This window comes from Triticum aestivum, chromosome 6B (assembly GCF_018294505.1).
Source record: "Triticum aestivum cultivar Chinese Spring chromosome 6B, IWGSC CS RefSeq v2.1, whole genome shotgun sequence".
Lineage (NCBI taxonomy): Eukaryota > Viridiplantae > Streptophyta > Magnoliopsida > Poales > Poaceae > Triticum > Triticum aestivum.
This window is the reverse complement of record NC_057810.1, coordinates 710,839,316-710,854,904: the sequence shown is the minus strand read 5'-3', so window position 1 is coordinate 710,854,904 and position 15,589 is coordinate 710,839,316.

Here is a 15,589-nt window from a genome sequence, read left to right as displayed (position 1 = left end):
GGGGGGGGCGCAGGCCTCTTTCCTTTTGGCCTCTCTCCTCTATTCCCGTATAGCCCAATAAGGCCCATATACTCCCCGACGAATTCCCGTAACTCTCTGGTACTCCGAAAAAATACCTGAATCACTCGGAACCTTTCCGAACTCCGAATATAGTCATCCAATATATTGATCTTTACGTATCGACCATTTCGAGACTCCTCGTCATGTCCCTGATCTCATCCGGGACTCCGAACTCCTTCGGTACATCAAAACTCATAAACTTATAATATAACTATCATCGTAACGTTAAGCGTGCGGACCCTACGGGTTCGAGAACTATGTAGACATGACCTAGAACTATTCTCGGTCAATAACCAATAGTGGAACCTGGATGCCCATATTGGTTCCTACATATTCTACGAAGATCTTTATCGGTCAAACCGCATAACAACATACGTTGTTCCCTTTGTCATCGGTATGTTACTTGCCCGAGATTTAATCATCGGTATCCAATACCTAGTTCAATCTCGTTACCGGCAAGTCACTTTACTCGTTACGTAATGCATCATCCCGTAACCAACTCATTGGTCACATTGCTTGCAAGGCTTATAATGATGTGCATTACCGAGAGGGCCCAAAGATACCTCTCCGACAATCGGAGTGACAAAACCTAATCTCGAAATACGCCAACTCAACATGTACCTTCGGAGACACCTGTAGTACTCCTTTATAATCACCCAGTTACGTTGTGACGTTTGGTAGTACCCAAAGTGTTCCTCCGGTAAACGGGAGTTGCATAATCTCATAGTTACAGGAGCATGTATAAGTCATGAAGAAAGCAATAGCAACATACTAAACGATCAAGTGCTAGGCTAACAGAATGGGTCATGTCAATCACATTATTCTCCTAATGATGTGATCCCATTAATCAAATCACAACACATGTCTATGGTTAGGAAACATAACCATCTTTGATTAATGAGCTAGTCAAGTAGAGGCATACTAGTGACTATATGTTTGTCTATGTATTCACACATGTATCATGTTTCCGGTTAATACAATTCTAGCATGAATAATAAACATTTATCATGAAATAAGGAAATAAATAATAACTTTATTATTGCCTCTAGGGCATATTTCCTTCAACTCCTCCTCCTCGAAGTCCGCCACCTCCTCCAAGTCCCCGAACGCGTGAGCTGACTCCTCCGGTTTCAAGCCCGGCACAGCGTCATGCCACTTCTCCGGTTGCAAGTCCGGCACCGTGTCAGGCCACACCTCCTGCTTCAAGTCCGGCACATCGTCAGGCCACTTCTCCTGGTCCAACTCCATGTCAGCCATCTCCGCCGTCTCAGCAATCGCAGAAGAGACATCCCGCAGCTTTGGTGCGTGGCGGTACGAGTCGAGGTAGTTCAGGAAGTATAGGCGAAGGCAAGCGATATAAATATGGTCCAAGCCTCTCTCCTCTTCCTTAGAGGCCTTACGACATGACTAAGGAGAAAAACACAGCCATAGTGAAAGCCCAAGTGGACGCCCATTTTGGACCGAAACCGGCACCGCCGCCAAAGGAGAAAGTGCCTGAGAAAGTAATTGACCACTTCATTCGTATGGCTAGAGAACCAGCTCCCAAGCCTGTTGGCTCGGACTATGAGCGCCAAATCAGGAAGGCACATCGAGCACGACTACAGAAGGAAGCGAGCTCAAGCTCGAGCCAACAAGCAGCTGGCAAAAAATGCGGGAAGACCGTTCCCCAGTTGGGAGAACAGGCAGCGCAAGCGATCCCCCCGCTTGTTGTGCCAACAACACATGAGAGGAGTAGTACGCGCGCCAAATATTATTGTGGGCAAACTGTTAGCGTTCCCCAGCATGACGATGTGGTAATAACAAAGGATCATATAATGCAGGCTCAAATGCTCAATATCTCTGTTGGACAACTCCTCGAAATCAAGCCCATGCCTACGCTTAAAGAATCGAAAATAGCATGGCAATATGTCCGTGGCAAACCTTTGGTCCATCCAGACAAGGTCAAGGACCTCCCAACGAGAATGTATCAATTGCATCAATGGTACATGAACATTACCAAGATTTCCAATCGAGAGTCCCTCATGGTGAATGTCAAGCATGAGCATTATTACCATGAGAAAGCTCTGGCCATTGAGTATCCAGAACTATTTCAGTTATTTAATCAAGACGCACTCGACAAGTCTATCGTCAGTTGCTATTGTCTGTAAGTGATTTCTTTCTGTAATTTAAGTCTCAAGCTAGTTATGTAGTGATAATTTTGATCAATTATTACATGTAATTATCCTCACTATATTCTTTTTCTGTGGTATTATATGTAGGATGAAGATGTATGAAATGAAAAAAGCTGGACGCTATGGCGTTGGGTTCATTGACCCAAATACCATTAATCAGGACATATGGGAGATTGAACATTGTAAAGCTGCTATAGAGGAAAGCATGCTAGAGTTCTTGAAGCGCCTCAATACCTTCGAAGATATACTACTTCCTTACAACTTCCCGTGGGTCACACTGTCTTGTACTACAAATTCTGTTTTTGCTTACTAGCTAGTTAGATGTTAATAATTAAGTGTATGCGGTCTACGGTAGTTGATTAATTTTATGCACATGCCCGCTTAATTAAGACATGCAAACGTGTGCGTATGTAGTTGGCACTGGGTCTTGATAGACATTAAAGTTGAGAAAGGAAAAGTTGAATTACTTGACTCACTAACTAAAGAAGATAAAGACTACACCATCGTGAAGGGGATAGTCAACAGGTAATTTCAATCATTATTAACTATTAGTTCCTGATATAAACTATTTAATAACCCCTTTATTAATTTTCTTTGCCGGCGGGCAGGGCATGGGCAAAGTTCATCACGGTGACTCCAGGAGAATGGCCAAAAAAATTGTTTTGGCATCGACCCAAGGTAAGTAATTAAGTAGTACTAGCTAGCTACCATCTCTTTAATTCTTGTTTTAATATCATTAACTAATTATTATGCTTGATTAATCATTATCTGATTCAATTCCATTCTCGTAAAGGCCCTGAGGCAGGCGAAAGGGAATAATCTGTGTGCATACTACGTTTGCGTGAACATTCGCATGATGACGTGCGAAAGGAGCAGATCTGATAGACAGGACTGAGTACGTTTTTGTCAGAACACTATTCACACCATTATCGATATCTAGTCACACAACTAACACACATGCATATTGATCTCCTTCTTAACAGTTCAGATCGGTGCGGGATAAGCTCCTACCATCGGACCGCATACAAGCACTTCAAGAGGAAATAGCCGGATTTTTGCTCGACCAGGTCATAGATCCGAAAGGAGAATACTATTACCCGCTACCGCCCCCATGAACCACTTGTCATCGTGCTCCGAAGGCACCAAGGCAACATGTAGTAGAAATTGTATATGTATATACATGTGTATATGTGTGAATAGTTAATGGTGTTGGCTGTGAGATGTTCGATGATATTATATATATATATATATATATATATATATATATATATATGCGGTTCTACGTACGAGAAAATCTATTTAATATATATGCATAACGTGTACAATTTGTAGTATCGTGAAATACCAGCAAACAAAAAAGAATTAAATGGAAAATAAAGCCAAATTGAAAACACAAAATTAAAGCAAAAATTAAAAAAAACACCCGAATATTTAGTACCGGTTGGTGTTACCAACCGGTACTAATGTCCTACATGCACACGGGCCTGGCTCGTGCCACGTGTTTGCACTTTAGCGCCGGTTCGTGATGAACCGGTACTAAAGGGGGGGGGACTTTAGTCCCCACTCTTTAGTGTCGGTTCGCCAACCGGCTCTAAAGGCCGTCGCGAACCGGCACTAAAGCCCGGTTCTGCACTAGTGATCCCGCATACAATTCTCTTTGTCTACTGGTATGATACTTGGCCGAGATTCGATCGTCGGTATCCCGATACCTTGTTCAATCTCGTTACTGGCAAGTTTCTTTACTCGTTCCGTAACACATCATCCCGCGATCAACTCCTTGATCACATTGTGCACATTATGATGATGTCCTACTGAGTGGGCCCAGAGATACCTCTCCGTCACACGGAGTGACAAATCCCAGTCTCGATTCGTGCCAACCCAACAGACACTTTCGGAGATACCCGTAGTGCACCTTTATAGCCACCCAGTTATGTTGTGACGTTTGGTACACCCAAAGCATTCCTACGGTATCCAGAAGTTGCACAATCTTATGGTCTAAGGAAAAGATACTTAACATTTAGAAAAGCTTTAGCATATGAACTACACGATCTTGTGCTAGGCTTAGGATTGGGTCTTGTCCATCACATCATTCTCCTAATGATGTGATCCTGTTATCAACAACATCCAATGTCCATGGTCAGGAAACCGTAACCATCTGTTGATCAACGAGCTAGTCAACTAGAGGCTTACTAGGGACATGGTGTTGTCTATGTATCCACACATGTATTTGAGTTTCATTTCAATACAATTCTAGCATGGATAATAAACGATTATCATGAATAAGGAAATATAATAATAATAACTAATTTATTATTGCCTCTAGGGCATATTTCCAACAGTCTCTCACTTGCACTAGAGTCAATAATCTAGTTCACATCACCATGTGATTAACACTCACAGGTCACATCGCCATGTGACTAACATCTAAAGAGTTTACTAGAGTCAACAATCTAGTTCACATCACTATGTGATTAACACTCAGTGAGTTCCGGGTTTGATCATGTTATGCTTGTGAGAGAGGTTGTAGTCAACGGGTCTGCAACATTCAGATCCCTATGTATTTTGCAAAACTTTATGTCATATCGTAGATGCTGCTACCACGTTCCACTTGGAGCTATTCCAAATTGTTGCTCCATTATACGTATCCGATATCTCTACTCAGAGCTATCCGGATAGGTGTTAAGCTTGCATCGACGTAACTCTTTACGTCGAACTCTTTATCACCTCCATAACCGAGAAACATTTCCTTATTCCTCTAAGGATAATTTTGACCGCTATCTAGTGATCCACTCCTGGATCACCTTTGTACCCTCTTGCCATACAAGTGGCAAGGCACACATCAGGTGCGGTACTCAGCATGGCATACCATATAGAGCCTATGACAAAAGCATAGGGGACGACCTTCGTCCTTCCTCTTTCTTCTGCCGTGGTCAAGCTTTGAGTCTTACTCAACTTCACACCTTACAACTTAGGTAAGAATCCCTTCTTTGACTGATCTATTTTGAACTCCTTCAAAATCATGTCAAGGTGTGTGTTCTTTGAAAGTATCATTAGGCGTCTTGATCTATCTCTATAGATCTTGATGCCCAATATGTAAGCAGCTTTATCCAGGTCTTCCTTTGAAAATAATTCTTCAAACAACCGTTTATGCTTTCCAGAAATTCTACATTATTTCGGATCAACAATATGTCATCCACATATACTTATTAGAAATGTTGTAGCGCTCCCACTCACTTTCTTGTAAATACAAGTTTCTAGCAAACATTGTATAAACCCAAAAGCTTTGATCACTCCATCAAAGCATATATTCCGACTCCGGGATGCTTGCTCTAGTCCATAGAAGGATCGCTGGAGCTAGCATACCTTTTAGCATCCTTAGGATCGACAAAACCTTTCTGATTGTATCACATACAACCTTTCCTTACGAAAACTGGTAAGGAAACTTGTTTTGACATCCATCTGCCAGATTTCATAAATGCAGCTAATGCTAACATGATTCCGACGGACTTAAGCATCGCTACGGATGAGAAAATCTCATCGTAGTCAACTCCTTGAACTTGTGAAAAACTCTTCGCCATAAGTCGAGCTTCATAGACAGTGACATTACCGTCCACGTCCGTCTTCTTCTTAAAGATCCATTTATCTCAATGGCTTGCCGATCATCGGGCAAGTCCACCAAAGTCCATACTTTGTTTTTATACATGGATCCTATCTCGCATTTCTCGGCTTCTAACCATTTGTTGGAATACGGGCCCACCATCGCTTCTCCATAGTTCGTAGGTTCATTGATGTCCAACAACATGACCTCTAAGACAGGATCACTGTACCACTCAGGAGTAGTACATATCCTTGTCGACCTACGAGGTTCGATAGCAACTTGATCTGAAGCTTCATGATCACTATCATTAGTTTCCTCTTCAACAGTCGTAGGTTCCACAGAAACATCTTTCTGTGTTGCACTACTCTCCGATTGAAGTGAGGGTTCGACAACCTCATCAAGTTCTATCTTCCTCCCACTCAATTCTTTCGAGAGAAACTCCTTCTCGAGAAAGGACCCATTCTTAGCGACAAACACTTTGCCCTCGGATCTGAGATAGAAGGTATACCCAACTATTACCTTTGGGTATCCTATGAAGATGTATTTGTCCGCTTTGGGTTCGAGCTTTTTCGGCTGAAGCCTTAAGCATCGCATCACCAAAATTTAAGAAACGACAAATTTGGTTTCTTGCCAAACCAATGTTCATACGACGTCGTCTCAAAGGACTTAGATGGTGCCCTATCTAAAGTGAATGCAGTTGTCTCTAATGCATAACCTCAAAATAATAGCGGTAGATTGGTAAGAGACATCATAGATCGCACCATATCTCATAAGGTACGATTACGACATCCGGACACACCATTACGCTGTGGTGTTCTAGGTGGCTTCAACTGCGAAACAATTCCACAATGTCTTAAGTGATTGCCAAACTCATAACTCAGAAAATCTCCCCTTGATCAGATCGTAGGAACATGATCTTCTTGTTATGATGATTCTTAACTTCACTCTGAAATTGCTTGAACCTTTTCAAATGTTTCAAACTTTTGCTTCATTAAGTAAATATACCCATATGTACTCAAATCATCAGTGAAGATGAGAAAATAACGATATCCACCACACGCCCTAATTCTCATTGGATCGCACACATCAGCATGTATGATTTCCAACAAGTCACTTGCCCATTTCATTGTACCTGAAAACGGGATCTTAGTCATCCTGCCCATGAGGCATGGCTCGCATGTGTCAAGCGATTCAAAATCAAGTGACTCCAAACATCCATCAGCATGGAGTTTTTTCACGCATTTTATGCCAAAATGACCTAAGCGGCAGTGCCACAAGAAACTGGTACTATCGTTATTAACTCTACATCTTTTGGCATTAATATTATTATCATGTGTATTACTATGATCGAGATTCAATAAACCATAGGGTGCATGACCATAAAGGTATTATTCATGTAAACAGAATAACCATTATTCTCTAACTTAAATGAATAACCGTATTGCAATGAACATGATCTAATCATATTCATGCTCAACGTAGACACCTGATAACATTTATCTAGGTTCAACACTAATCCCGAAGGTAGAGGGAGCGTGCGATGGTGATCTTATCAACCTTGGAAACACTTCCAACACACATCGTCACCTCGCCCTTAGCTAGTCTCCGTTCAGTCCGTAGCTTTTGCTTCAAGTCACTAATAATAGCAACTGAACCGGTATCCAATACCCAGGTACTACTAGGAGTACTAGTAAGGTACATATCAATAACACGTATATCAAATATACTTTGTTGAAGTTGCCAGCTTTCTTATCTACCATGTATTTGGGGTAGTTCCGCTACCATGTGACCATTCCCCTTACAATAGAAGCACTTAGTCTCGAGGTTTGGGTTCAACCTTGGGTTCCTCCATTAGGGCGACAACTGGTTTGCCATTCATGAAGTTTCCCTTCTAGCCCTTGCCCCTTTTGAAACCAGTGGTCTTGATAAACCATCAACACTTGATACTCCTTCTTGATTTCTACTTTTGCGGTTTTAAGCACCGCTAATAGCTCTGAGATCATCTCCATCCTTTGCATGTCATAGTTCATCACGAAGTTATAGTAGCTTGGTGATAGTGTCTAGAGAATTCCGTCAACCACTATCTCATCTGGAAGATTAACTCCCACTTGGTTCAAGTGATCTTAGCACCCAGACATTCTGAGCACATGCTCACTAGTCGAGCTATTCTCCTCCATCTTGTAGGCAAAGAACTTGTCAGAGGTATCATACCTCTCAACACGGGCATGAGCCTGGAATCCCAATTTCAGCTCTTGGAACATCTCATATGTTCTATGGCGTTCAAAACGTCATTGGAATCCCGATTCTAAGCCGTAAAGTATGGTGCACTTAACTATCAAGTAGTCATTAGGATGTATCTGTCAGATGTTCATAACATTCACAGACGACGCTGGAGGGGTTGGCACACCGAGCGGTGCATCAAAGACATAAGCCTTTTGTGTAGCAGTGAGGACACTCCTCTGGCAACGAACCTAGTCCGCATCATTGCTTACAATATCTTTCAACTTAATCTTTCTCTAGGAACGTATTGAAACCGGGAGCCACAACGCGAGCTATTGATCTACAACCCTTTTTGGAAAGACAACTTAGGCTATTGTTCATGATACATAAGTTCATCTAATCAAATTATATAATGAACTCCCACTCAGATAGACATCCCTCTAGTCATCTAAGTGATACATGATCCGACTCAACTAGACCGTGTCCGATCATCACGTGAGACGGACTAGTCATCATCGGTGAACATCTCCATGTTGATCGTATCTTCCATACGACTCATGTTCGACCTTTCGGTCTCTTGTGTTCTGAGGCCATGTCTGTACATGCTAGGCTCGTCAAGTCAACCTAAGTGTTTTGCATGTGTAAATATGTCTTACACCTGTTGTATGTGGACGTTGGAATCGATCACACCCGATCATCACGTGGTGCTTCGAAACAACGAACTTTCGCAACGGTGCACAGTTAGGGGGGAGACTTTCTTGAAATTATTATGAGGGGTCATCTTATTTATTACCGTCGTTCTAAGCAATAAGATGCAAAAACATGATAAACATCACATGCAATCAAATAGTGACATGACATGGCCAATATCATATTGCTCCTTTGATCTCCATCTTCGGGGCGCCATGATCATCTTCATCACCGGCATGACACCATGATCTCCATCATCATGATCTCCATCATCGTGTCTCCATGAAGTTGTTAGCCAACTATTACTTCTACTAATATGGCTCACGGTTTAGCAATAAAGTAAAGTAATTACATGGCGTTTATTCAATGACACGCAGGTCATACAATAATTAAGACAACTCCTATGGCTCATGCCGGTTGTCATACTCATCGACATGCAAGTCGTGATTCCCATTACAAGAACATGATCAATCTCATACATCACATATATCATTCATCACATTCTTTTGGCCATATCACATCACACGACATATGCTCCAAAAACAAGTTAGACGTCCTCTAATTGTTGTTGCAAATTTTTACGTGGCTGCTATAGGTTTCTTAGCAAGAACGTTTCTTACCTACACCAAAACCACAACGTGATATGCCAATTACTATTTACCCTTCATAAGGACCCTTTTCATCGAATCCGATCCGACTAAAGTGGGAGAGACAGACACCCGCTAGCCACCTTATGCAACTAGTGCATGTCAGTCGGTGAAACCTGTCTCACGTAAGAGTACGTGTAAGGTCGGTCCGGGCCGCTTCATCCCACGATGCCGCCGAATCAAGATAAGACTAGTAACGACAAGTAAATTGGCAAAATCGATGCCCACAACAACTTGTGTTCTACTCGTGCATAGAAACTACGCATAAACTTGGCTCTAATACCACTGTTGGGGATCGTAGCAAAAATTTAAAATTTTCTACGCATCACCAAGATCAATCTATGGAGTAATCTAGCAACGAGGGGAAGGGGAGTGCATCTACATACCCTTGTAGATCGCTAAGCAGAAGCGTTGCAAGAACGCGGATGAGGTAGTCGTACTCGTGGCGATTCAGATCGCGGTCGATGCCAATCTAAGCGCCGAACAACGGTGCCTCCGCATTCAACACACATGCAGCCTGATGACGTCTCTCGTGCCTTGATCCAGCAAGGAGAGAGGGAGAGGTTGGGGAAGACTCCGTCCAGCAGCAGCACGATGGCGTGGTGGTGGTGGAGGAGCGCGGTACTCCAGCAGGGCTTCGCCAAGCACTATGAGAGACGAGGAGGGAGAGAGGTAGGGCTGCGCCTTGGGAGAGAGAGACTCGTGTGTTGGGCAGCCCCAAAACCTCCACTATATATAGGGGCAAGGGGGAGGGGGAGGCGCCCTAGGGTTTCCCCTTGGGGGCGGCAGCCAGGGCAGATGGGATCTCCCCTTTGGGTGACTTGGCCCCCAAGCCAGGAGGTGGGAACCCTAGATGGGGCGCCCCAAACCCCCTGGTCACGTGGGAATAGGTGAGGGGGCGCACAACCCCTTAGTGGGCTTGTTTGCCCCCTTCCCTTGGCCCATGAAGCCCCCCCAACACTTGCTGGGGCTCCCGAAATACCTTTCGGTCATGTTGGTCATCACCCGGTACCTCCGGAACACTTTCAGACTCCAAAACCCTTCGTCCAATATATCAATCTTCACCTCCGGACCATTCCGGAACTCCTCGTGACGTCCGGGATCTCATCCGGGACTCCGAACAACATTCGGTAACCGCGTACATACCTTCCCTATAACCCTAGCGTCATCGAACCTTAAGTGCGTAGACCCTATGGGCTCGGGAACCATGCAGACATGACCGAGACATCTCTTTGGTCAATAACCAACAGCGAGATCTGGATACCCATGTTGGCTCCCACATGTTCTACGATGATCTCATTGGATGAACCACGATGTCAAGGATTCAATCAATCCCGCATACAATTCCCTTTGTCTACTGGTATGATACTTGCCCGAGATTCGATCGTCGGTATCCCGATACCTTGTTCAATCTCGTTACAAGCAAGTCTCTTTAGTCGTTCCGTAACACATCATCCTGCGATAAACTCCTTGATCACATTGTGCACATTATGATGATGTCCTACCGAGTGGGCCTAGAGATACCTCTCCGTCACACGGAGTGACAAATCCCAGTCTCGATTCGTGCCAACCCAACAGACACTTTTGGAGATACCCGTAGTGCATCTTTATAGCCACCCAGTTACGTTGTGACATTTGGTACACCCAAAGCATTCCTACGGTATCCAGGAGTTGCACAATCTCATGGTCTAAGGAAAAGATACTTGACATTTAGAAAAGCTTTAGCATACGAACTACACAATCTTGTGCTAGGCTTAGGATTGGGTCTTGTCCATCACATCATTCTCCTAATGATGTGATCCCGTTATCAACGATATCCAATGTCCATGGTCAGGAAACCGTAACCATCTATTGATCAACGAGCTAGTCAACTAGAAGCTTACTAGGGACATGGTGTTGTCTATGTATCCACACATGTATCTGAGTTTCCTTTCAATACAATTCTAGCATGGATAATAAACGATTATCATGAATAAGGAAATATAATAATAATAACTAATTTATTACTGCCTCTAGGGCATATTTCCAACAGATGATCCCCTAGTTATATTGTGTGGATGCACTAAGCAACATCTGTTTTTAAATGTTTCTACTATATATGTTTTTTTGTCGGATAAGCTTGCTTTCTTGATCATGTCTCATCTAGGGTTTTAGCAGGTAGGTTTTTAAATAATTTTGACCTGTTAAGCAACTCCATCCATATATTGGGTTCTGATCCCTCTTCTGCAATTTGTTTCCCCTTGAATATTTTGATCTTCTGATTTTCTTCATCTTCATTCATCTTTCCCTGGTTGTTACCGGCGACAGTGGTGAAGATCCACTTACAAATATCGTAAACAATATTTTACTAGTTTATATGAAATTAGGCTCAAATTTGAGTGCTCACACAGATATAATGGTTAGATACGGTTTGTAACTAGTTGCTGGTTACAAGTTGGTTACATTATTATTAATTAAATACACTGTAGAACAATTTTTTCTACATTTCATGGTTCTAAAAATGTTGGTGTATATGATGATCCCCTAGTTATGTTGTGTGGATGCACTAAGCAACATCTATTTTTAAATGTTTTCTACGATCTATGTTTTTTTGTCGGAAAGCTTGTTTTCTTGACCATGTCTCATCTAGGGTTTTCGCAGGTAGGGTTTTAGATAATTCTAACCTGTTAAGCAGCCACATCCATATCTTGGGTTCTGATCCCTCTTCTGCAATTTGTTTCCCCTTGAATATTTTGATCTTCTGATTTTCTTCATCTTCATCCATCTTTCCCTGGTTGTTACCGGCGGCGGCTAGGGAACGGGCGCGCTCGTTGGCGTGGGGAAGAAGAGGTTGGCGTGGGGGGCGGAATTAATAATGGGTTAAATGATCGCACCTTTAACCCGGTTAGTTTGCCAACTCAGTTTTTGTGGCCTAGGAAAAAAGGTATCCATTGATTCATTATCTAATGGACCAATAGTGGGTTAAAGGATAGCGATGCGCCTCCGGGTAATTTGACTGAAAAGAAATATAATTCAGTCGCCTTTTCTTCCCCATTTTCTTCTGTTTTCTTTCATATTCATTCATTCATTATCTAATGGACCAAATTCAATGTGACTGAAACATAAGAAAATTTCATATACCTGACGTTATACCTGGCCATGGGCAGCCTGACCCGACCCGGACGACCTAGATTTTGAGCCCGATGGCCGGACCCGGGTCCGTGTTTTCGTAGTTTAACGAAGAGGCCCGAGGCCCGGCGGGCTTTTTGTGTGATGGGCCGGGCTTGGACCTGATTTTTTAGGCCTGACGACCGGGTCGGGCCGTGCTCGGGCCTAGGTTTTCTACGTCGGGCTTTGGTAGCCCCGGCCCGAAGGATGCCCAGGTATACCTAACGTATATAGATGCTCCGGAAGAAAAATGAACAATAGCACCAATTCGTTAAACTAGCCACAATTGTATTGCTAGTTTTTGTCGAAAATGGTGTTTTGGCCCTCGCCTCCATGGAGGCCGATTTTTTCAAAAAAATCAGAATTCAAAATTTTTAGTTCCGATAAAATCTGATTTTTTTTTTGTATAAGTAAACAAAGATGTGAGGCATATGGGTGCAAAATTTCAAGATGAATACGATGAAATGCGACCTGCACAAAAAAGACAAAATCATAGTCTGGAAGGATGAATAGTATCATGTGTTAAAAAGCCCCATATTTGTCTTTTTTGCACAGTCCTTATTTCTACGTATTTCGTCTTGAAAATTTACACACTTGTGCACTATGCCTTCATCTATCTCTGTATTTTTTCTCTAAGAAAATTTGAATTTTACATTTGAAGGCCTCATGCCTCTAAAAGCATTTTCCGGTTTTTGTGCAGTTAACTCATTTGCATTTGCATCCGTGTTCCGTTCCATGGCTTGGACCGTGCTCCCGGTCAAAGAGGCTAGGCTAGCTCTCCCACTTGAGCCTGCCAGGGTGCGTGCATGCATGCAGGAGTTAGCACAATGAGGGTGTGTTTGGTAGGGTGCATGAAGGATGCATGAGGGTAAAAGTTCTTAATCTGACCCACTTTTGCTTGTTTGGTAGGATGCATGAGCTCACATCGGCTATGCTCATCTGATGCATAAAAGGGCCCTCAGCTATGCTCATCTCATGCACCCCAGACAGGGTGCATGGAAGCAGCTATGCTGGCCCTGACACTCGTCCCCACCCACCAGACCACGTCCAGATATGTTTATATTATAAAAAAATGTTCAGAATTTAAATTTTGTTTAAATTTTTGAAAAAGTTTAGAATTTCAAATTTTCTTTAAATTTTTTAAAAAAGTTTAGGATTTCAAAATTATTTAAATTTTCAAAAAATGTTCATAATTTCAAATTTTATTTGAATTTTCAATAAATGTTCAGAAATTCATTTTTTTAAATCAACAATGTTCAGAATTTCAAAATAAAATAAAAAATTGTTTAAGTTTTGAAAAAATATCAGAAATTCAAATTTTATTTATTTTTTATAAAATATTTAAAATTTGTTTAAATTTTCAAAAAAGCTCGGAATTTCAAATATGTTTAAATTTTCAAAAAAGTTTAGAATTTCAAAATATATTTTAATTTTTCAAAAAATGTTTAGAATTTCAAAATATGTTTAAATTTGTGTTCATATTTTTCCAGTTTTGTTCATCATTCAAAAACAATTGTTCGAAATTCAAAATTGTTCAGCATGTTTAAACACATGCAGACTGCCAAACAAAGTCTCAACTCAGCATGTCTCAGCGCATACATCGCTGCCAAATAACAACAACTGCATGGACTCAGCACGTCTAAACTTAGCATGTACGAGAGGAGAACAACTAGGCTAGGTCCATGCATGCTACCAAACACACCCTGAGTGAGTGACTCGAGTATACAGAAAGCTCTATCATCCCACGCAGTTCAGTTTGCTTGCCTCGGTTGCCTGGGAGGCGCAGCGCTATCTCCACTCCACTTGGTACATTAGGCCTTGTGAAATGCAAGGTGCTTAGGGAAGGTGCTTAAAGAAATAAATTAGATTTTTTTAAGCATTGGTGCTTATTTGCATGATGGACACTTAACTAAGCGTCTCTCATGTAGAAGTAGGCATCGGTGTTTTGGTGTTTTAATAAACTCGATTTATTTTTCTAAGAGCATCTCCAACAGGCGCGCTAAAAGACGCGCCCGCACGGTAAAACTGCTTTTTAGCGCGTGCCGACCGGTTTCGCGCGCTCCAGCGGTGGCGGGAAACAAGCGCGCGGAAAACGATTGCGCGCGCGGGAAAAGGCGGCAGCTCGCGCGCTAGATTTGGCGCGCCGCTTCGCGCGCGCCTATAAACTGCAGCGCCATCTGCCGCTCTCTCTTGCTCTCTCCATTGCTCTCCCTCCTCGCCGCCGACACGCCACCACCGCGCCACCATGTCGCCTCGCCACCGGGGAGGTTCGGGCTACCGCGGCGTCTGCGTGCGCCCGTCCGGCACCTACTCCGCCTCGATTCAGTCGGGCGGCGGCGTGCGCCTCGGCCTCAGAACCTTCGACACCGCCCAGGATGGCGCCCGCGCGTACGACACTGTGGCGTGGCGCCTCCGGCGGTCCCGTTGGGACATGAACTTCACCGACGTGTCGACGCGGGAGCGGGCACAGGAGTTGGCGCCTTTCCCGCGGCTTACCACTGACGAGGATCGTCGCGAACACCGGAGGCGGGAGCGCCGTCTTAGCCTGGCTGAGATGGACGAGGAAGCCATGGCGCTGTGGAGGCAACGCTTCCCGCAAAACATTATCAACGAAGAACAGTTCTTCGCCGAGAGGAGGGCGGAGAGGGAGGAGAGGAGGAAGGAGCGAGCCGCCTATCGCGAGGACAAGCGAACACGGAAGGCGGTCGCTAAATACAACATGGCGCTAGGAGATGCGTCGTCTTGGGACTCCCGCGGCGAGCGGTTCCTTGATGCCTATGCTCAGACGTCGGAGGAGGACATCACCGAGGCAGAGTCTGAGTCGGAGAACGAGTAGTAGTAGTTTTTTTGGTATCGTAGAAGCAGGCTATGTGGACGTAGTAGAACTATATATCATTGAAGAAAGCCTAGATGTACGCATTTTATATCATAGAAGCAGACTATGTGCCGAACTATTTTTTGCGTGCTGCATTGTGACAGTACGTGGCCGCCTGATGGCTCATCTCGGTAAAACCACCCGGATGTCATGTGCGTGCGCGTGCACGGCACACCCTCGG